This window comes from Sus scrofa, chromosome 10 (genome assembly GCF_054392235.1).
Source record: "Sus scrofa isolate SSC_HxYL_T2T_F1_AM1 chromosome 10, Sscrofa_HxYL_maternal_Yorkshire_Landrace_v2.0, whole genome shotgun sequence".
Taxonomy (NCBI): Eukaryota; Metazoa; Chordata; class Mammalia; order Artiodactyla; family Suidae; genus Sus; species Sus scrofa.
The window spans coordinates 9,746,486-9,770,939 of record NC_139392.1 but is presented as its reverse complement, the minus strand read 5'-3'; the positions used below and the strand labels follow the sequence as shown (position 1 = coordinate 9,770,939).

At 43.8% G+C, this 24,454-nt stretch overlaps 1 protein-coding gene across 48 annotated transcripts in view; it reads left to right on the top strand.

Moving 5' to 3' along the window:
* The window catches only part of ESRRG (estrogen related receptor gamma), a 663,361-nt gene that overhangs the window by 105,636 nt on the left and 533,271 nt on the right, over nt 1-24,454 (top strand). Inside the window, exon 1 of one of the 48 annotated variants that reach the window (XM_084979080.1) lies at nt 1,023-1,124. The exons of the other annotated variants lie outside the window; for them this stretch is intronic. The gene's annotated coding sequence lies outside the window, so the exon portion shown is untranslated. Of the gene's footprint in view, nt 1-1,022; nt 1,125-24,454 lie in introns of those variants that run through there. 48 annotated transcript variants of the gene reach the window in all.

Here is a 24,454-nt window from a genome sequence, read left to right as displayed (position 1 = left end):
TAGAAGAAGCGCTAAGCCGTTTGCCCAAGTTCATAGCTGCAGATCTGATACTAAAAGTCAGATCCTTGCATGGGCCAGTGGCCTTCCCACCGCACTATTTTGAAGCGTGGCATTCACTGCCTTTGCCCGGAGTCATCATGCAAATAGTTGATTTCCTGGTCATGCTGATGTGTTTCTCCTGTGCATATGGGTCAGTGTTAGGTCTTACGTTTAATCTGTGGCAACGTGTGAAAGGTCGGCTGGGGAAAGGGGGCGCTGTCTGCGGCCACTGAGAAGGATGAGGAGAAGGCAAGCAAGAAATGTGCTTGGGTCCGCTGGAAAAGGGACTCGTGGATAAGAATATAGGGATGCGTGAGCCTGTGTCACGTGCGCCTGGGTGTGCGCATGCGTCTTTTGAGTCACTGCTGGTGGCTCCTCTTAGTGTCTCTTTAACCCGGGCAGCATCCCAGACGGAGGGATGGATCTGGGGCTTAGAGTCCGCTGTGGCGGCGAGGATACTGAGCCTCAGTTGTTCTCTTCTCTTTGCCTGGGAAAATACCTATTCCTTGTGCTAAAGGGAGGCCTAAGCTGAGTAAATATTAGTTGCGTAATCAGAGTAAATGGAAGAAAGAGACGTTTCATTGCTTTAAAAGTCGCCGAAACCCATGCTTTTCCTTGGGAATTTTCTCTCATTTTGGTCATCGTGCACTTTTCTTTTTTGGAGCTGACTCCTTTTCCCCTCACTTAAGGGAGTTGCAGACCAGCTCAAGAATTTTATGAATAGGAGAGCCCTGTCGTGCTTTTAGCTTGGGAAAATGTCCCTTAGATAGATTGTTTCTGAGTCAAGCGTATAAATATTCTGGCTCAAGATCATCCCCCTTTTTCTTAATGAATTGGTCTGGCGGGAGTTAAAGCCAAGTGTGGTCAGGCAGAGTCCTCCCGAGAGAGAACGGCCTGAACGCAAAGCCCAGTCGCTTTTCAACCTTATGGAACGTGTTTCGCAATAGAGGAGAAAACTAGCTTTGTGACAACTGGCCGGACCTGTTGTGTAAGTCCATCAGTTTGAAAGCGGTTTGGTGTCCTTTCCTACCTGAACCTCCCAACTTAGTGAGTTTGGAAGACACAAACAGCTGCTTCGTGTCCTGGTAAGTCGTTCAAGTTCATCATCCTTCACAGTCAGTTTCCAAGCTAGTGAGTACCAAAAAAAAAAAAAAAAAAAAAAAAAAAAGGAATTTTTCATAGGCTACTTTGAAAGAGGGCTGCTAATCAATTTTTCTTATTATTTTATGCCCTCTGCTTTTTACACTCCCCCCACCGGCTGGTTAATCATGCAAAAGCTGAACACTTCATTAGCCAGTACATGTTCGCCCATGGGCGTTTCTGTAGTAAATTACTTCTTTCAATTTATACAGGTAAGTCATGGCCAAAAGTCTTATAAGGTGCCAAAGGTAAGGGTTAGAATTAATTTCTGCTTTTATTTTTTCTTTGGAGTTTTTTAGAGAATTCGTTTTAAATGCTGAGCCCTAGTGACGCACAATTATTTTTGAATTAAAGAGGAAATGGAAGGCAGGTCTTTTTCTGGAGGGTCCAGTGTTATGATACAGAGATGGCTAAATGTGGTTTTTGAGGCGACCCTAGATTTTCAGGAAGTTTTGCCCGATACTTAGTAAGTTTTCAAGGCAAGGCCTGGAAACTTATTGTGAATGTGAAGAGGTTTTTGTTGTTGTTGTTTTTTTAAACTGCTGCACCTGTGGCATATGGAGGTTCCCGGGCTAGGGGTCTAATTGGAGCGGCAGCTGCCTGTCTACACCACAGCCACAGCAACTCGGGATCCAAGCTGCATCTACGACTTACACCACAGCTCATGGTAACACCAGATCCTTAACCCACTGACCGAGGCCAGGGATTGAACCCGTGTCCTCATGGATGCTAGTTGGGTTCTTAACCCACTGAGCCATGACAGGAGCTCCACGAAGAGGCTCTTTTAATTCAAGAAGGCAGAATAAAGCCTAGGCGGGACCATCGGTTTCTCCACGTGACCGTTGGTGCCGTATTCCTGTCTTGTTGGGTGTGTACACTAACCATTAAGTGTATATATATGTATTTATTTTGTATATATAAATATATCAAATATTTATATATTATAATATTATTAAGATTATTATATATATATATTTGCCATTCTGTGCTAACTTCTAGGAGTTGGAAAATATTCTTCACTGGTTTCATTCTGTCAGATACCCTACTTGTGGATTTGTGAGGCAGTAGGGATGGGTAACTCCTGAAATTTGCTGTTCGTAAAGATGCTAAATTCAACCCAGAAGTTTCTCTCGCTCTTCTCTCGGGAGGAATTATTTTCACCAGAGGTTTTATGGTTTTGCAAATGTAGTTCAACAGGCAAAGCTCAGGCCTCTGCTGAACTTGGCATCCGATCTTGCTCAGTCTGTCCCCAGAAGGGATGTGGGCGTGTGTCTGCAGACCACGGTTCTTGCCTGTGTAAGAGAGTTTCTGCCTCCACTGTGGGGCCTCTTAGTTTTTTTGTTTTCTGCAGAGCAGATGAGCCTTTTGGCAACACGTCCTCTGGTTCTCTCCATGGGTGTTTCAGAACCTTCTAGATCTCTCTGTGGAAGGGGATGGTGATAAGGCTGAATTCATCCCTTCCAAAAACCTGAAATAAGACGCTGTTCTATGAGGTCTGTATCCCTCTGTAGATGCTCAGAGAAGACGCATTGCACTGATGGCCATGACAGGGGTGAGGAAGTTGGGTGTGGTTTTTTGTTTTGTTTTGTTTTGTTTTTGTCTTTTTAGGGCCACACCCAGGGCATATGGAGGTTCCCAAGCTAGGGGTCAAATCGGAGCTGCAACTGCCGGCCTACACCACAGCCACAGCAACGCTAGATCCGAGCCGTGTCTGCAACCTACATCATAGCTCAGTGCAACGCCAGATCCTTAACCCACGGAGCGAGGCCAAGGATCGAACCCACAATCCTAATCGGATTTGTCTCCACTGCGCCATGATGGGACCTCTGGGTGAGGAGGTTGTTATAGAAATTTTAGTTATAGGCTCCAGAGGGAAATGCAAGGCCAGCTCTGCTCATCCTTTGAATATTTGTGATTCTTGTCATAATTTCTAGAAAATGCGAATAAACATCAATCCATTGTTGCTTGTTTTCTTTCCCAACTCTGATAGCAAAACAGGAGTTTAGAAAAAATTGATAGGCAGGAAAATTAGGGAGAGGCTAAACTGACAGAACAATTATGCGCGAATGACTCCGTCACAGAGAAGATGTCTTTCATTCATTTAACTCTTAAAGGACAAGTGTTGTGCCCTGTTGTTCTCCGTCTGCTTTACTCCGTCATATTTCCACGCCTGGGGTTTTCCAAAATGCCATCCTAACCTTTCAGCTCAAGCTTTGCCTCACTTGTTCCACATGCCTTTCCGTCTGTGCGTAGCTTCCTCTTGCCTGGTGGGCTGTTGATGCTGGGAGTGCAACTTTTTCTTTTCACGTCGGGCTTTAAATCCAGTGTAATGGTGTGGTTTGTGGCTCTCTGCTTGCCGTTTCAGTTGCTGTTTAAATGCTCAAATCTATCGTGTGTCTCCATTTCTAGACAACATAATTTCGCTGCTAACTGGCAGGAACAATTAAGGGTACAACCGCCTTTTGGAAAGATAAAGGTTCCAGGCCCTAAGACCTAACCTGAGGTCTAATTACGCTGCACCCCCTCTGTAAGGGTGACCTGTAAAGGCTCAAGAATGCAAGCAGTGGAGTTCCCTTGTGGCTCATCAGGTGAAGGATCCCGTGTTGTCATTGCTTTGACTCTGGTTGCTGCTGTGGTGTGGGTTTGATTCCTGGCCTGGGAACTTCCACATGCCATGGGCACAACCAATACATAAATACATAAATACATAAATACATAAATACATAGGCCCAGTTAAAAAAAAAAAAAAAAGAGGAATGCACATAATGGGGAACTAGAGCGTAAGGAGTGAGGGCTCCCCGGGGATTCTGGTGGGCTGATAAGGTAATGCCTGTGGTTGGGCAGTAGATGAGTGACCGCTTCTTCTGTTTATCATACGGGTTCACGTTTTATTCATTCCTTTCTGTATACCGGGGTAGTGACAGAATTGTTCTCTGTGATTTTTCTGGAATTATTTTGGTCGGTAAGAAGTTGTTTTTGGAGACCTTATGTTTTGGGAACAAAATGGACAGGTGGCCTTTGGGTTGAGTGAGTTGTATTTTTTTTTTTTTTTTTTTTGTCTTTTAGGGCCACACCTGCGACATATGGAAGTTCCCAGGGTAGGGGTCGAATCAGAGCTGTCGTTGCTGACCTACACCACAGTCACAGAAACGGGGGATCTGAGCTGTGTCTATGACCTACACCACAGCTCAGGGCAATGCTGTACCCTTAACCCGCTGAGCGAGGCCAGGGATGGAACCCACGTCCTCATGGAGACTAGCTGGGTTGGTTAACCATTCAGCCATGATGGGAACACTGGGTTGGGTGATTTCAAAGAAAAAACATTTACATGGACCATTCAAAATTCTCAGCTTTCAAGATGCATCTTTTCAAATAATCCTGGGGTTCTTGCTCCGTAGAAGACCTAGAGAAGGAAGGGGTGCTGCCTGGTCAGAGGCATTCCGGCAGTTGGGTAAAACCATTAATACCCTGGACTGGGCTCTTTCTGTTGGGTCTCAGCCAGGGTTGGCAGAGAGGGCACCCCTTTGGAAGGAACACAGTTTTCAAGCCATGGGCCCCTGCTTGGAATGGTTTTTGTGGAGTGAGCCATCCGTAAGGCACCATGGGCTGTTGGTGTGTAACAGGACATTGCAGGCTGCAAAGTTAATGCAGTTAATATTCAACTGAACTTTGGGGCAGATACTGATCCCTTAGGCGGATTTGCTAGAAAAGGCTACACATTAATTGCCCTCCAAATCAGACCACCCCCTGCCCCCACGTGGATAGCCACGCATGTTACCACGTGTAAAACATTACATGATTTCAGCCCAGCTCAGGGCAGAGGTGCCGTTTATTAACTTTTTTTTTTTTTTTTTTTTTTTTTTTTTTGCTGCTCCCACAGCATATGGAGGTTCCCAGGCTAGGGGTCCAATCGGAGCTGTAGCCACCGGCCTACACCAGAGCCACAGCAACGCGGGATCCGAGCCATGTCTGCAACCTACACCACAGCTCACAGCAATGCCGGATCCTTAACCCACTGAGCAAGGGCAGGGACCGAACCTGCAACCTCATGGTTCCTAGTCGGATTCATTAGCCACTGAGCCACGACAGGAACGCCCCTGTTTATTAACCCTTTCGCTGAAGCCCTGGGCTTCCCTGAACCCGGAACTCTTGGGGAAGAAGGGAATCGTCTTGAGGAAATGTACATTTTCCATCTGCTGACTAACCACGAGCGGTGTCTTGAAGACTCTTGCCATTTGCAGCGTCTTGCAGTAAGTGCGACTGATTTGGTTCGGATTCTTTGCTGGGGTTACTTGAAATGAGGCATTTCTGGCATCTCTTTCTTTGCCTTAAAGGGAAAGGCATTGTGTCGCATCCTTGGGTTGCAGGGCGTCTAGTGGCTGCGCTCTCACGGGTCAAAGGTCAGGGATCTTCTCATGCCTAAAGCTCTGGTAGGGATTTAATCACGAGATGCTGCAAGTCCCATGGGGTTCCGAAGGCCAGAGGCAAGGTCGGGAAACTCAAGGTCACCACGCATGGCTGAACTCAGGGGGCTAGTGGGGCAGAAGTTGTTCTCTGCTGGGGGTTGCAGGCTTAGCTCTTCACCATTTTGTAAGAATTTCCCTTTTTCAGCTATGTCTTCTCTCCTCTGAAGCCCGGTCTTATTCCAGATCAAATGGTGGTAAAAGGGGGAAGAGGAAATCAGAATGAAAATGAGCTACTGTGACTGTAGTGATGCAATGGTATTAAAACCTTATAACCTCCTATTGGTGGTTTTCCAGGCTGGGCATCTCCTGGGATGTTGATGTGGTCCTCGGTCTTGGATTGATTAGCATCCTAGGCATTCCTCCAGTATTTTTCAGGACACTCGATTTCCGTTGTGCTCTTCTTCTTCTCCCACATCAAATGTCTAGATCCTGGGGTTCTATGTAAAGTAACTACGGACTGCATCTGGATCTTTCTGCATGAAGGTCTGGGCAAGGATGAGAGCTTGCGCTTGTAGGGATCACTGAACACCCTTAGTGGGTGGTGGGAAAACATTGGCATTTGAAAATGGCTAAAGTGGAATTTTCAATTCTCTGGGGACATTCTTGGCTTTCTCTGTGGTTCTTGACCACACACACTTGAGTTAATTTTCGTGTGCATATACTGTTTCCACAATACTTACTGATTGACCCCGGAAGTTAGAATCAAAGCCCTCGACGGATGTTATTTAGGATTTTAAAAAAGATTTATTTTTGGCCACGTTTGTTCCAAATAGCCAGCACCCTATTGAGCTTGTATTTTGAATAACTAAAACTGGCAAAAGCCGTTCTGTAGGAGTACGTGCTAGATAATTCTTGCCTTGTTTTCACAAAATAGGGATGCATTCTCCCTGTTTCCAAGGTTTCTGAAGACTTCTTTGAACCTGACGACTCCCCAGACTCTAGGACCCACCAGGCATGGCTCTTTGCTCTTAGCATCGAGCCTGGTCCCCTGGGCCTTCTGGCCTCTGGGTCCCTGGCAGGATGACGAGGAAGGTAGGAGCCCTTTGAGAAGGACAGGCTCCATAGTCAGGGTACCTGGCTCCTGATCTGATGCTATTTCTTCCTAGAGAAGTGACCTTGGGCGTGTTTCTAAAACGCTTCATGCCTCAGTTGCCTCACATAAAGTGGGAAAGAGGTTATTGCAAATTTTTTTTTTTTTCTGTTTTATGGCCACATCCACAGCATATGGAAGTTCTTAGGCCAGGGATTAAACCCAAGCTGCAGCAGCAACTACACCAGCTCCTTTAAACCACTGCACCGGGCTGGGGATCGAACTTGAGACCTGAGCCGCTGCAGTTAGATTCTTAACCCACTACGCCACAGTGGGAACTCTGGGAAGAGGTTATTAAATGCCTCATATAATGGTTGCAAGAAATACATGAAACAGTGCACAGGAAGTCTTGGCACAGTGGCTGGCCCCTCAGAAGTACATATATCATTTAGTAGTCGAGGCAGTATGTGTAATGACTAAAAGCAAAGTCTCTGAGCCTGTGTGCCAGTTCTAAAATACATCTCTGTTGCTAATTGACTGAGTACTCTCGGGCCAGTTACCTCATCTCTCTGTGCCTCAGTTTGCCCATCTAGAATAAAATGGGATCATGATAGTACCTAGCTCCTAGGAGTGTTGTAAAGAATGAAAGAGGTACTGGATAGTCAAGCACGCCGCATAGTTCTTAGCATCGTACATGCTGCGCACACGTCTTTGGTTTTTAAAATCATTCTCGCAGCTGCTGGGAAGGAAGATCTAAGTCCCAGGGAGAAGGAGAGGATGCTAAGTATTGAAATGGGTCAGTAGGAGCGGAGAGGAGTAACAGAAATGATGGGTCAGAAAAGAGAAGATAGAGATTGAGACTCAAGCACATCTACTAACTTAACCCCCCCCCCCCATCCTTCATGGGGGCTGGGGTCAGCCGATGTGAGCCGTTATCCGTGGAGGAGATAAACCACAGGATCCGACTGTATAGCACAGAGAACTATATTCAGTAAACCATCATGGAAAAGCATATAAAAAAAGAACGTATGTATATGTATAACTGAATCACTTTGCTATAGAGCAGAAATGAACACAGCATTGTAAATCCACTGTTCTTCAATTTGAAATTTTTGAAAAAAAGAATCAAGAACAAACTTGCCTTTGACGGTGAGTGATACTGAATGCTGCTCACGTCTCCACCTCTTTTTTCGTGGCAGGTGGAGGGGGTATCATCATGGGCGGGTGTGGAATGGGGGATCGCCAGGGTCCTTCTTGGCCCTGATTTCCGGTGGTGTCGTGAAGCAGCCGTGACAAAGACAAGACACCTGTCTTAGCCTGAAGTACGTGTAGCTCTAACATGTCCTTGCAAACTATACACAGGTACGTCCCCACCATAATAGTCACCAAATTATTTTGTTTTCCGAATGCATCTCTCAGGTCCCTGATAACGTTTGAGCATCCCGACTGTATCTCTTAACTACCACCTCCGTTGAAAGATGGACCATCTACCAGTCATTCCCCAGGCATGTTCTTCTTCTCAGGTTGATCTAGAACTAGTTGGTCCTGGTGGGCAGCCAGGAGAGCTGCTGTACGACAGAGTTGGTCCTTACTCTCTTCACCAGGAGGTTAACTATTCCTCTTGCCCACCCCAGCCTTTACTTTGGGCACTAGGGATGGGAGGTCAGAGGACAGGGGGGTAAATCGTATCATAATCAACTGCCCACAAAGGCAATCCCCACTCTTGGAATTGTGCTCAGAGAACATCACAAAAGAGGGAGTTCCCAGGGTTGTTTAAATATGGGTCAAAACGGCTTTAACATTGTAACTAATATGACATTACTATTACTGAAAATTAGCTCCTGTGGGGATTTTGCTTTTCTTCCAAGTAGGTCCAAGACGTGGTAAGAACACCCTCCCTGTTGGGGGTGATTTCAGTGTCTCTAAGCTCTGTCCCTGCTTTGAGGAATTGCTTTAGGATGGAGCATCCTGGTTCTGCCAGAAGTGGGAGTGACTTGGGACTGCAGGAAACCCCAGAGCTTTTCTGGGGGCCTTCGTATGGGTTCTTGGGCTTCTGTTTCCACTCACGTGCCCTCCAAATTGGCCTGACTGGTCCACCTGAAATGATGCTACAGTGGCAGCTGGTTCCATTCCTTAAATACACTGAGAGGTAAACTGAAAGAAAATCTTAGGAGATCTTTGAAAGGCACTCTGGTTTTTGTTCTTCAAGCCTAGTGTCCATTTTGATAGAATGATGTGTGAAATTAAAACATTGCATTTTGTGGAGTTCTTGTTGTGGCTTAGCGGTTAAGATCCCGACTAGTAACCATGAGGATGCGGGGTCGGTTGATCCCAGGCCTCGCTCAGTAGGTTAAAGGACCTAATAGTGTCATGAGCTGTGGTGTAGGTCTCAGACATGGCTTAGATCTGGTGTTGCTGTGGCTGTGCTGTAGACCTCAGACGCAGCTCCAGTTCAACCCTGAGCGTGGGAACTTTCATACGCCACAGGTGCAGCACCCCCCCAAAACAAAACAAAACAAAATAAAAACAAACAGACAAACAAAAAGCCTAGTGCATTTGCTGCTTTTCTCGATTGACAGTGGCTCTTGGCCAAAGCCAAAAGAAGTAAGGGTTGGAGAGAAGACGACCGATTTGGCAGTTTTCTGTGTCCCCACCCTAGGTTAGTGTCCCCACATGTACCCATCCTAACACACAAGCAGAATATTTATTTGGAAGGTGCAGCAGACTTATAAGCTGCATCGCACTGGACGGTCGGCAAGGCTGCCTCCTTTCTCTCCTGACACAGATCTGTTCAGTGCCTACAAAGGGCAGGTGTTGCTCCAGATCCTGGGGGCTCCACACTGAACAAGCAGAGTTTACGGGGCTTGCTAAGGCCCTATGAGGGGCGTACGTTGCTTCTGAAAGCCGCTTGACTCAGTTGTAATACCCTTGAGTCACCAGACATACCTGCCAAGGTGCCACCCAGCATGGGGTTCAGTGCCCCCAGGAAGCCAGCCTGGGGACCTGCTGTTGCTGCAGCCTGCCAGCCTTGAGGACCTCTGAGAAGAACTCCTTTGCCATGAAGTACAATCAGCGTTAAAAGAAATGACCATCCGTCAATCCGGAAAGTCTTTGTTCTGGTTTCCTCGCCTCACTGTGTGCCTGTGAGAGGCTGGCTATTTGCATATGGGACTCTTGTCATCACAGTTTCAGGAAGTGATTTGTTAATAATCAGCTTCTCCGAATGGCCCTAAATCTGTAATTGAAGTGGGTCTGGATAAAGTCACTCTTCCACCGGCCTATTTTGGGGAGTATTTTTTTTTTTTTTTTGGCAGGGTCTGAGCCAGAATGAAAACTAGCCATCAGAACAAAATTTAGGACAGCTGGGCTGCTCTGCAGCAAAGACTTTTGGCTCCACAGTTCAAATAATCACAATAGCAGCTCAATTTAGCCTTTGGCTGAACGGTTTTGGCAGGGCACAATGAAAAATAATTATTTCATGGCCTGCTTATTTTTCCCTTCACCAATGAACTCTCAGACCTCTTCGGGCTTATGTAAATATTCTGCTGAGGTTGAGACTGAGCTGGTCATCATAGCCCTATTTAGGAAATGGCGAAGTGCATCCTTGTGGGCTGGAAAGCCAAACACCGCAACTTTTTGAAATATCTCTGTACAGTTGGGGACGAGCAAAGAGATGGGAAGAAAGTTGATGGCTGGAACGTAAAGCCTGGTCCCCACTGCAGGGAGGAAGAAAGATTGAGTCCCGGGCCCTCCCTTAGAAGGCAGGCCCCGGGGATGTTTGCATCTAGTGAGGATGGAAGGAGTTGCAGAGAATGCTGGACTACGCTGTATGGAGTATAAGGACCACAAGGGACAATAGTCTCGTCTTGTGGCTGTAGCTCTTTAGGCTGCATGTAACGGCTCTCAAAACTTTTTGCAACGTGCTTGCCTGATTTGCTCTCCTGGCATTCAGTGTGCAGTTAGTTACTCCGTCCCCGATTTGTAAGTCCTTGCCGTGGCCCTGGGTGCTGTGACAGAGTCGTGGAGAGGTGGATGGGATAAATTAAGCGCGGTGGCAACCCTGCTGGCCACCCCAGACCCCAAAGCCCTTCAAGGTTTTTTGCTCAGATCCCATTAGTCTCCCGGATTTTATATCCGCCTTTTCAGGTCTGCTGCATCTCAGTTCAGGGCATCCGAGCCACCTGACGACCAGTTCCTAGTCGGTGCGATTCCATGGCCTTGCAGCTCGGTTGGTCAAAGCGGAGTGTTAATGAGACCGGTCATGGGTTTGATCCCTACAGGAGCCAGTTAACTCCATTCTGTCCCATTAATCCCGGCCAGTGGCCTTAGGTCATGGGTGGAATGGGGTTATGGAGTGTGAATGGCTCACCACAAACTGTCTCCACCACTGGGTAACCAGCTCATCCCACGGCCGTGGATCAGGAGTGTTCTCTCTGAATGGCAGCAGATGGGGCATTAGAAACAGAGTATCTGGAATGATTGGCCAGCGGGGACCTGCTGTCTAGTACAGAAAACTCTACCCAATATTCTGTGATCATCTATATGGGCAAAGAATCTGAAAGAGAATGGATGTGTGTATATGTAGAACAGAATCCATCACTTTGCTGTACAGCAGAAATGATCACAGCCTGGTGAATCAACTAGACTTCAATGAAACAGAAACAAACAAAGAAACAAAGAAACAACTATGAGCTTAATGCTGCTTCTCCTCCTCTGTATGTTGGGGGCTGGGTCAGGGGCAGGACTAGGGCTGAGTATCTCTACTCTTAGGAAAGGGTAGGTTTTCCTCATTTTGAAAACCTTGCGTCAATCACACTCACACCAGGACCCTTCATGATCCGGGTTTAGCGAGTGGCATTTCTTCTGAAAGTATCTTTAAAAAAAAAAAAATCGGTAGTCATGTCATGCGTCAGGATGAATTTCTCAATGTAAATGAGATTCTCCCAGTAATTTATTTACATTTGTTTTCAGCACAACAAATGAGACATCACGTCGCTTCATAATTTTCCATGACCGAGTCACCCGCCTGCAGTGTGTAATTCACTGGGATTTAAGATGCTTATCGGTAGATTTTTCAACAGGACCTTCTAAGGCTTGAACAAGAGGAGATCCTCTGTGCCACTGTGCCGTTTCCCCTTCTGCCCCTCTTGTCCTTGCCCCCCTGCTCAGGTGTTCTGGGCCCAGCGAAATCTGTTGTCTTGCCAGCCTCTTGGAAGGTATGCTGGGGAGGGGAGACGGATAGATCCTTCACCCACTTCGGATAGGGCTGTTGTCATCGACCAGACTCTGATGCGAAAGAAGAGGGAGCTCTGACTCCCTTTGGATCTTAGAATGTGTGAACTGGCGTAAATTACGGTTCAAGACCTGGTTTCCTCACCGTGAAATGTTACAGTGGAGGCGCTCGACGGTATCGCAGTAGCATCCTAGGCTGAGGTGGGAGACACACCGTGTTTGATGGGTCAGTGAATACGTTTGGAATCTTGACAGAAGTTTTGAACATTTGTGGTGTACTTTTTGCAACTTCATATTTATTTTTTTATTACATTTTTCTTTGTCTTTTTTTTGTTTTCTTTTCTTTTTGGTTTTTGTTGAAGTGTAATTGATTTACAATATTGTGTTAGTTTCAGGCGTACCCCAAATTGATTCAGTTATACACCCTTATATGTACATATTTACGTTCTGTTTTTGGGATTCTGTTTCATTAGAGGTCATTACAAGATACTGACTATACTTCCCTGTGCTGTAAAGTAAATCCTGGTTGTTTATTTCTTGTATTTGTGGTAGGGTGCGTCTGTTGAGCCCAGACTCCTAAATGATCCCTCCGCACCCCACACACTTCCCTTTGGTGACCATAAGTTCCTCTTCTGTGTCTGCGAGTCTGTTTCTGTTTTGTAAATAAGTTCATTTGTGCAGGTTATTTTTTGGCTTCCACATGTACGTGATATCCTATGATATTTGCCTCTGACTTACTTCGCTTCGTGTGATAATCACTAGGTCCAGCAATTTCATCTTAGTTTTGTGACTGCGGCACTAGGAGACTAGAGAGGAAGAGATCCTGTCCGCTTCAACTGAGAGGCTGTTTTCTGCTGGGATTTTCTTTCTCCCACGGTTCTTTATCAGTGTGAACGAAACAATGTGAGGGTATCCCAGGACCTTTGAGATGTAGGGAAAAGTAGGAAAGATGTCAAGGCATTATTCTCTGACCTTCGAGTGGCCAAAGGTGCATGAGGACTGGGGTTAGATGCCTGAGTTCTGGCCATCTTATCTGGGTACCTAATTATGAACTGTTTATACAGTAGGGCCTTAGCCTGCTCCAGGCAGCCACAGAAATCAGTAAATTAGAAAAGCTTTATAATGAGAGCTAAGATGTAGAAAGAGATTTTTGAAAGTATGTTCTCTCAATGAAAGTTTCTGGTTTTGTTTAGGAAATGGGGAACAGGAGCTTTCCAGGGGATGGCCGCTGAGACAAGCACTGAGAGTGAAAAAGATTCAGCACCCCCCCAGTGCTTGTCCTGGCCCTCTGAATATACAACAAAACCTCATTTCTAGAACGATGGCTAAAAGAGAAGGACAAATGTGACAGGCTCAAAGTTTACTTTTCTTTTCTTTTCCTTTCTTTTCCTTTTCCTTTCCTTTCCTTTTCTTTTCTTTTCTTTTCTTTTCTTTTCTTTTCTTTTCTCTCTTTTTGGTTGCCCCACGGCATATAGAGTTCCTGGACCAGGGATCAGATACAAGCTGTAGGTGCGACCTAAGCCTCAACTGCAGAGCTGGATCCTTAACCCACCGTGCTGGGCTGGGGATCGAACCTGTATCCCAGTGATTCCAAGACGCTACCAATCATGTTGCACCTCAGGGGGAACTCATGCAATATTTCTTCATACATAAAGCATCTCCTTTAATTATTTGTCCCCAAATTACTGGAAACCTACTAGTCAGCAATTTCACTGAAGAGTATTTGAGTATGTCAGACAAGGGCTTTGGTCCTGGCAGGCTTTTCTTTCGATAGAGACCCTTGCACACTCTGATCATGGTTTTGCTGGGAACATTTTTCTTCTTACCGCAGATACAGTTGTAAGACATTTTTTTTTTTTTTCCGGCATCGGCATGTAAGCAGATGTTATCAGCACAGACAGAAACTCCTTTGGAAGTGGTGGGAAGGTCATGAATTTGTGGAAATTTCTAGAGACCTACGTTCTCTTGCTGAATTTTTCTCTGCTAGAAAGCGTTCCAACTTTAAAGTGAGATCTCATTGGCCAAATTCTAATATTTGTCTAGCACTGGTGGTATCTGTTTAAATGCTATGTATTTCTCATTTAATAGAGCAAGGTCCAAAGTAGAGAAGTTTTTTCAACCCGAGCACTAAACCCTTTAGAATTCTTTCATGGAGACCACAGATAGAGAACAAATCTAAAATTTATCTTAGAGATGAAAGACATTGGAATTTTTCTTCAGCTTTAAAGTTAGTGGGTGGTGGCTTTTTACGTACCTTTAACATCTAGAGTTTGGGGGAAAAGTTATACGGACGCTTTTATTCACGCGGAAGATACTTACTGAGCACCTGCTTTGTAAAGTGCTGAGGCTGGTTGCGGTACAGAGGATGCTTATTTGAAGAGTCAGGGAAGAGAGAGCCACAATTAGAGCATGCCATTGTGCCCTCACATGGTCCAGATGCGGCAGGAGTTTGGAGGAGCTGTGACGATGTCAGGGGGGACCTCACAAATGAAGTTTTGCTTGGATGTACAAAGGACGAGTCCAACCACCTGGTAGACCCACCTGAGGAGAGACCGTCATAGCAGAAGGGATAGTGTGAGCAGAAGGCAGAGGGAAAGAATGACTTCCTATTCAGAGAACTGCCAATCTTTTGGCTGGGTCGGAATGTGGATTTTGTGCATTGGGAGGGAGTTGACTGCAGCAGGAAGGTGAGGCTGGAAAAAGAGGCTGAAACCAGACCACCGATGGCTTTGTAACCGATGTTAAAAACTTTGATCTCCATGGAATGAAATTTTGAAAAGGCACTGAAAGATTTTTGCAGGAGGATGATGTGTCTAAGTTTTCCTTTAAAAAAGATCACTTACTCCTGGATGGAGGATGGATTAGATGGAGACACAAAGACCAGTGCAGGGGGCTGTCAGGATCTAATACTCTACACATCATATTTTCCAGTGTTTATTATCTTCCTATATTATTTGGGAGAACCTGATCTCACAACGTGCAGACTTTGGAGAGCTTTAATAGCAGAGCAGTCTGAGGATGAGAGTAGGGCTATCAGCTCAGGAAGGGAGTTGACATGAGACTAATTTAGTCAAGATGCAGAAAGGCTGGGGGTGGGGAGTTATTTAATAACAATACCGTGTGGTAAAGTTTGGCTCCTGGGTATCAGTTTATTAGTTCATATCCAAAATCTGTTATCCACAATTCTGAAATCCCAAAAAGGTTGCTGTTGACTTTTATGTTTTAATTTATATGTATGCATTTGATCTCTGAAATTTTGGCAGCAAAATCTGACCTTCAGTGACGTCAGGCTAATTAAATTCTTTTGTTTATTCCACTGTGTAAAGATTTGTATCTTTAGCTGTAGAAATAGTGGTGCGTCTGACTGTGGCCCTGCCAAGGGGACATGTGACAGGTAGTGTTGCTGTTCTCTACTGCTGCCACTGTTAACGCTTACTGTCAACTCACATTTATATGGCATCACACATGTTTTAGAACATTTATTATTTTTCAACTTCAATTGGTTTTTTTTTAGAAAAACCTTATAGGGAGTTCCCGCCATGGTGCAGTGGGATTAGAATCCTGCTGCAGCAGCTCGGGGTCGCTGTGGAAGCATAGGTTCAATCTCCAGCTCGGCACAGTGGGTGGAAAGATCCAGCATTTTTGCAACTGCCTTGAAGTTCACAGTTGTGGGTCAGATTCAGTCCCTGGCCCAGGAACTTCCATATGCTATAGGTGCGGTCATAAAATAAAACAAACAAACATTTGTTATTTGTGGACTTATTAATGATGGCCATTCTGACTGGTGTGAGGTGGTATCTTGTGGTAGTTTTGAATTGCATTTCTTTACTAATCAGTGATGTAGAGCATTTTTTCACGTGCTTGTTGGCCGTCTGTATATCTTCCTTGGAGAAATGTCTGTTCAGGTCTTTTGCTCATTTTTCAACTGGGTTGTTGGCTTTTTTGCTGTTGAGTTGTACGAGTTTGTATATTTTAGAGATTAAGCCCTTGTCAGTTACATCATTTGAAAAAATTTTCTCCCATTCCGTAAGTTGTCTTTTTGTTTTCTTTTTAGTTGCCTTTGCTGTGCAAAAGCTTGTCATTTTGATTAGGTCCCATTGGTTTATTTTTGCTTTTATTTCTGTTGCTTTGGGAGACTGACCTGAGAAAATATTCATAAGGTTGATGTCAGAGAATGTTTTACCTATGTTCTCTTCCAGGAGTTTGATGGTGTCTTGTCTTATTTTAAGTCTTTAAACCATGTTGAGTTTATTTTTGTGTATGGCATGAGGGTGTGTTCTAGTTTCCTTGATGTGCATGCACCTGTCCAGGTTTCCCAGCAATACTTGCTGAAAAGACTGTCTTTTTCCCATTTTATGTTCTTGCCTCCTTTGTCAAAGATTAATTGACCATAGGTGTCTGGGTTTATTTCTGGGTTCTCTATTCTGTTCCATTGGTCTGTATGTCTGTTTTGGTACCACTACCACACTGTCTTGATGACTGTGGCTTTGTAATATTGCCTGAAGTCTGGGACAGTTATGCCTCCTGCTTGGTTTTTGTTCCTCAGGATGCTGGAGGGGGTGTGGAGAAAAGGGAGCCCTCCTGCACTGTTGGTGGGAATGTAAGCTGGTACAACCACTGCGGAGAACAGTGTGGAGGTAACTTAGAAAACTATACATAGAACTACTATGTGACCCAGCAATCCCACTCTTGGGCATATATCCGGACGAAACTTTCCTTGAAAAAGACACATGCACCTGCATGTTCATTGCAGCACTATTCACAATACCCAAGACATGGAAACAACCCAAGTGTCCATTGACAGACGATTGGGTTAGGAAGATGTGGTATATGTACACAATGGACTACTACTCGTCGGTAAAAAGAACAAAATAATGCCATTTGCAGCAACATGGATGGAACTAGAGACTCTCATACTAAATGAAGTATTTCAGAAAGAGAAAGACAAATACCATAGGATATCACTCATATCTAGAATCTAATGTAGGGCACAAATGAACCTTTCCGCAGATAAGAAAATCATGGGCTTGGAGAATAGACAAGGGGGAGGGGGAGGGAGTGGGATGGATGGAGTGCTCGGGGTTAATAGATGTAGACTATTGCCTTTGGAATGAATTAGCAATGAGATCCTGCTGTGTAGCACTGGGAACTATGTCTGGTCACTTATGATGGAGCGTGATAATGTGTGAAAATAGAATGTATACATGTATGTGTACCTGGGTCACCGTGCTGTACCGTAGAAAATTGACAGAACACTGTAAACCAGCTAAAATGAAAAAAAAGTAATTATACAGTAAATAAGAAAAATAATACATCGAACAAACAAATAAAAACTCTTATGGGATAAATACTGTCATTACCTTATTTTAAACAAGAACCGAGGCACAAAACATTAGGTGACTTGCCTCAAGTAATGGATTTGGGAAAACCCAAATTAAACTCTCATTTCTCCTTTTTTCCTAGATCTCTAAATGAAATAAGCAAGAATGTCCTGACAGTGATCATTGCAAGTAGTGGAGTAGGTTCCCCTCCCACCTTTTCTGAGTTCTTTTCTCCAGGGATCTTGTAAATAGAAAACCAAGCTCGATTCAGTTGTGTCTGATGTGACTCAGATGTGATCCTGTCTGACAGCAGCATGAATAATAACACTTTCATTTATTCTCCATGTGAACGAGGCTGAGGAGAGTTGTTTTGATTATTTCATGCCCTTCTCCATTTGTGTGTTTGGTAATTTCCACTCTAATGAATTGTGTTTCCACTCTTCTTGGGGAGAAACTGGTAAAAAAGGCCAGCACCATGGCCATAGGTAACACACTACTCCACGAGAGAGAACAAGGGCAGAGCTGGTTGTTGGCTGGAATAACTGATGTCTACAGTTCTAAAATAAGAAGCTTTTTCCTTGACTATCATTGCAGAACATTCTGTCCCACCTTCTGATCTACAGCGTGCTTATTGCTGATGTCACCATCCTAATGTTACCAGAGAATAAAGCCCTCCATCACTTATTGATTTGCAGTCTGTTAAAAAGTGACAACAGGCTTTTTTGGTTATGTGTCTCAGTAAGAGAGTTCACTTAGTAGATTTTCAGTTTTCCTGCATTGTATAAGGATAAACTGCATAGACCTATGCCTAGATATCTAGGCATCAGGCATATGAGTTGAGAATTACGACTTGCGAGTGAATTCTATAAATACGCGGATTTTACTCAGGTTGTGAATTTCTTTTCTTTTTGTATCAACTATACTTTTATTTTTATTTTAATTTTTTAAAAACTCAATGAATTTTATTATATTTATAATGGTATAAACATCATCACAACTCAATTTTACATTTCCATCCCAAACCCCAGCCCATTCTTCCGCCACCAACCTGTCTCCTTTGGTAACCATAAGTTTTTCCAAGTTTGTGAGTCAATTTCTCTTCTGCAAAGAAGTTCAGTGTATCCTTTTAAATTTTAATTTAATTTAACTTTGGTCTTTTTGTCTTTTAGGGCCACACCCACAGCATATGGAGATTCCCAGGCTAGGGGTCTAATTGGTGCTGTAGCCACCGGCCTACACCACAGCCCAGCAATGCAGGATCCAAACGTGTCTGTGACCTACACCACAGCTCACAGCAAGGCCAGGGATTGAACCTGCATCCTCATGGATGCTAGTTGGGTTCGCTAATCACTGAGTCATGATGGGAACTTCTGTATCCTTTTTTTAGATTTCACATGTCAGTGATAGCATGTGACATTTTTGTTTCACTATCTAACTTCACTTAGCATGATAATTTCTGCATCCATCCATGTTGCTGCAAATGCCATTATTTCATTCCTTTTTATGGCTGAGTAATATTCCCATTCCATTGTGTATATGGACCACATCTTCTTTATCCACTCCTCTGTTGATGGACATTTAGCTTGTTTCCATGTCTTGGCTATTGTGTATAGTTCTGTAATGAACATTGGGATACGGGTATCTTTTCGAGTCATAGATGCCCAGGAGTGGGATTGATGGATCAAATGGTAATGCTATTTTTAGGTTTTTTGAGGAATCTCCATACTGGTTTCTATTGGTTATGAATTTCTTAACGTCTGAATGACATTGGCCAAACTGGTTTCATTTATAGCAAAATGTAACAGAATGCCTCGCTTTGTAGATGTGAACAGAAGATTCAAAGCGAGAGCATAAAGAGTAATATCTTTTGAGGATTCTCTTTCTTCAGGGAACAAATGCTGAAATGGGATTTCCAGCCTAAATATTTACCCCAAGTAACCAGGATGACAGTAACAATGAGGCCGATAATGGAAAGGAGAAGAGGAGGGAGAAGAAGTGGGAACGGGATTAAAAGTTGCTAAGAGCTTAGACTCGAAGAATAGTTTATAGTTTTACTAATGCTTTCAGAATCGGAAGGTAGGGACAGCATTATTTTAAAAATGAGATTTAATCTCAACTAAATTGTTACTTACAAGCTGGGCAGACAAAGACATATCACATGATATCCCTTATATGTGGTATCTAAAAATAGATACTTATTTACAAAACAGAAACTGACCTGCAGACATAGAAAACAAATTTATGGTTACCAAAGGGGGAGAGATGGGGGAATTATGAGGTTGAGGTTAACGTATATATACTACTATATATAAAATAGATAACCAACAAGGACCTTCTGTATAGCACAGGGAACTACACTCAATATTTTGTAATAACCTATAATGGAAAATAATCTAAAAAAGAATATATGTACACACACATGCACATATATGTATATACACACACACACACACATACATGAGTCACTGTGCTGTACACCAGAAACTATTACAACACTGTACACCAATTATATTTCAATTGAAAATTTTAAAACATTTTTGCTTGCATAATGTCATTTATCCAATGACTTGAGAAGCCAAGTTCCATCTCATCTGACTCAAAAGTTCACTAATTGGCCCATTACTTAATCTAAAAAAATAAATAAATAAAAGCTACCTATATTTATAAAAAAATATATGGGAGTTCCCATCATGGCACAGCGGAAGCAAATCTGACTAGGAAACATGAGGTTGCGGGTTCGGTTCCTGGCCTCGCTCAGTGGGTTAAGGATCCGGCGTTGCTGTGAGCTGTGGTTTAGGTCACAGACGCGGCTCGGATCTGGCATTGCTGTGGCTGTGGTGTAGGCCGGTGGCTACAGCTCCGATTAGACCCCTAGCCTGGGAATCTCCATATGCCGTGAGTGCGGCCCTGAAAAGACAAAAGACAAAAAAATAAATTAAAAATAAATAAAAAATAAAAGACATATGAATGTTATGCTTATGATGAGTAAGTTGATAGCATCTCAGTCTGGATTATGATAGTACGAATCTCTGCCCTGTTTAACTCTTCATTAGACTGAATTTTATTCTCACACCGTCAGTCTTTCCCTTTCCTAACCTCTTCATTTTCCCACCGTCTTTATCTGTGTTTGAAGATTTGTAATTCACTGGACTTACGGGGCTTTTTTGCAGTGAGATCAGCGAGAGAGATTTCCCTTCCACTCTCTTCCCCAGATCAGCTGATTCAAGCCCTAGAAAGAGGTAGGATCCACGACTCAATCTCAGTATATTTCTTCCTCTTCACACCCTAAGTCTGGCCCCAGAATTCTGAGGTCCTAAAAGGACAAACCATGCTTTGTCACACATAAGCAAGATCGGCTATCTTGTATGATGTGTGTAGTTTTCAGTTAGTGGGGACCAATGATAAGATTATACAGTTTTAGTTTATTAAGCAAATTGTTGTAGATATTCCAAGATGGCCTAAACACATCGTGATAATGTGTAGAGGAAAAAAAAAATCCTTTGATTAAACCCCCTCCAGTGGAATGATTAAAGAAATTGTGTGAGTTCGAACTGTATTTTAAGAAAATAAATCTGTGTGCGTGTGTATTTTCCTTCCTTCAAACTATGGGTTTAATTCATATTTAGGTACCATAAATCTGAAGCCTTACCAAGAAGAAAAATTTGCTTTCCCCGCACAGCTCTGGATGATGGCCCTTAACAAATGCAAAATTTATTTATTTTATTTAAAAATAATTTTTTTTTGTTTTTTTGAGGGCACACCTGCAACATATGGAAATTCTCGGCTAGGGGTTGAATCGGAGCTACAGCTGACAGCCTACACCACAGCCACGGCAACGCTGGATCCGAGCCATGTCTGCAACCTACACCACAGCTCATAGCAGCACTGGATCCTTAATCCACTGAGCAAGGCCGGGGATCAAACCCACATCCTCATGGATACTGGTCAACTTTGTTACCACTGAGCCATGATGGGAACGCCAACAAATGTAAAATTTGACATTCATATAAAAGGAAACTAAATAAGACCAGTAAAGAGAGGGGGGAAATTGACTGCAGCCGGAAGAATACAAAGTCATGGGAACACTCATCGCCTGCACTGCTTTCAGAAATCCAGGCCCTGAGCTAGGAGTCCTGGGCTGTGCTGGCATGTGGAGTACCTGCTCTCAAGAAAAGGATGATTAGATTCAAGTTCCTGGGAAACTGAGTTTAGAGGAGGGTCACTCTTCATTTATTTATCGTGTATATTATTCCTGGGGTTTTTGCATTTTTTTTTTTAGTGATGCTTGGAAAGTACTCAGAATTTAATGGCTTTGGGGGCTATGATGCATGTTTAAAGAGTGAGGGTCCTGAAAAATACATTCGAGTCTCATTAGTACTTGATGTGGAAGACCTGCAACTTACTCAATCATATACTCTCCTGTCTAAGAGGCTTGTAAAGATGGGGAGTTGAAAAAAATGCATGGAAAGAAGAATAATTGAACCCAACTGAAATCTAAGGTAACTACGGGCTCCTCTTTTAACATCATGTGTACATTTTTTCGTCTCTGGAATTTCTTCTTTCAAAGCCTAGGAGGAATACCTTGGCCAGTAAAGAGAGCTCCAGTGTTGAGCTGGCAGGCTGTCCAGCTCGATGATTGCTCGAACTAGTTGGAAATTTCTTTGGAAAGACTGTCTAGTACTTTTGAGTACTTCAGTGTCCTTACCCGCACAATTTCGTAGGGGGCCAGAATTATAGGGAGAATGTGAAAAACAAGTGACCAATGAGAGAACTGAGTATTGGAAAGCACTTCTCTAGATGCAGAACGGAGCAGTACAGAATGAAAACCACTGCAGGTGTTGATAGGTGTGTTAGGAAAGAGTCACTGAACAATTTCCTATTAATTCTGGGGCACTTATACTATTTTTAAAATATCCCACAAACCTTTGCCTGACAAAGGAAGAGTATAAAATAAAGCCCCAGTCTCTGCAGTGACAGCTATTGCCATAGCAACCTGCCCGTCAATCAACACCCACTTCATCGAGCTTCAGAAAACACCCCCAGAAATAAATGTCAAAAGTCTTATGCAGGTTCCAAATTTAAATCAAACTTTAAAATAAATTAAAATAAGAACCCAAACACCCACAGCAGTCACAAAAGCAAATTTTATTTTGGAAAGAGAGAAAAGGGGTAAAAACACAAAGGCCAAAGGCATCTTCCGAGCAGATGTAAGAAGGGAAACCAGGGAGGCTTGGTGTCCTTGGATCTTTCTGAGCATTGTTTGATCGAACGTGATTCTCTAGAGGAGCAATGATTGTAAAGCGTCCATATCTGTGTCTTCTGGCTTTGATGGTTGGCTTTGATTTTAGTGAGCCTCCTCTCCTGCTCACTCGCTCCATCCCTTTGCGGTGCTCATGGTCCAGCTCCTCCTTTTGAGTGTAGGAGGGGAGGCAGGAGGCTCACTGCCAGGCTGAGGGGTGTACTTGGTCATTCTTTTAGGGGAAATGACGTTAAAACTAACACGGATGCACCTCCCGGTAGTGCAAATCACCTCTCGTGCCATTTTAGGTTCTGATGTGGCTGAAGCATCCTCCAAGAATTTGGCATGAAGCCACTCCCACTTCTTTTATCTGGAGATAGACTATATATAAAGCTAACACCACACTTGAGGGGTAAGTCATGTGACTTGACTCCTCTCTTTTATGAGGTTTAGGTTACCTAACTGTGGAGCATTTTAGGGAACTCTGGTTTATTAGAGACTACCGAATGGTTGTTTTTCAAAAAATTGGAGACGTTCACTTGTTAAAATGTCTACAGACATGGAAGCAAGTCACAAAGTGTTATAAAATTCCATGTTATCACATTATTCTTTGCCAGCTTTAGTATAATTGTCATTATCCTATCAGTGCTTATATGTCTAATTTTTTTGTTGTTAATGAAATGCATTCTTCAGACATTCTTTAGGTATCCCAAAGCTATATATTTGCAGATATTGAAAAATCCTGGCCTTCCGGGGACAAATCCCCAAGAATACAATAGCCGTTCCAAGTGTCCGATTCTACGGTCTTCGAAGAACACAGAAGGGAGCCGTGAGCCCTGTCCTCTGTTCAGTGTCTGGAGGGGGCTGCAGAGCTTCCTGGCAGGATGAAGTTACTAAGGGCAAATGTGGGAGATCCCAGAGGGAAGTAGCTTGAGGAAACTGTGGGAGGAACAAGAAGAATGCACCCATTGCCTCCAAATTCCTTTAGCCTAAACTTAGCCTGTGAGTGTGCCTTTTCTCCATTTCCAAGGTCAATGTCAGCTTCTTACTATACATAACTTACATCAAGGGTTTTCTGGTGCTAATAGATTAGGAACTGCTTCAGATGGTATCAGTTGGGTGTCCACCAGCGATGGCTTCCAAGATAATAAATTGGCCCAGGAGTTTCTTTTTTTTCTCAGAGTTCACACATTGGGGGTTTGGGACCTCTATAATCCCATCTTATCATCACTTTATTATTTACATCAGCAAATATTGATTGCATGCCTCTTGTGGGCATCGACACCTGCAAGTTTTGTAAAATTCTCACATTCTAAAGGAAGACAAAGTCTTAGGTGATATAGAAATAGATGGGCTCCTCAGAAGATTGGCCCTGACCCTTTGATGGCCATCTGCCAAACTTGCAGAGTTCATTCTAGCCAGGGGCAGATTTCCTGGGAAACTGATGAAACTTAAGCACCAGCTCATCTCACGTGCTCTGACCCCCTCCAAAGCTTTGTTCCTCGTTTTCCGTTTACCTTTCTGTAAGCTCTTTATTAAAGAGAGTCCCTCTCCAAATGCATGAGTTGAGGACACCTCAAAACCTGGATATGCTGCTGTTTCTAATGATGGTGGTGCTTCTCAGGACCAATAAATCCTGCACGATGTGCAGGAAGCCTGAACAAGAGGAAATTAAAGTAAGACCAAACGCAGAAATCAGGGCTAAAGATGGAATAGTGCAAATGAGACAAGTGCTCAAAACTAAGGATCAGGGCTGAGTCGGGCAAGACAGTAAGTGTGTGTGGGTGGGAACCAGCCCTGGGTGTGAAGCTGGGCAGTCAGGGGCAGCAGAGAAGAATTCCCTGGCCAATTGAGATTAAGAGCTAGGTGTGAGGTACCCAGCAGCGGTGCTTTGGATGAGCATGCTGGGGAATCGTGTGTGTTTGTAAGAAAATCTATATCTTTTCCAGGACAAAAGCTAATCCCAGATCAAGGAGAGGCAGGGTAA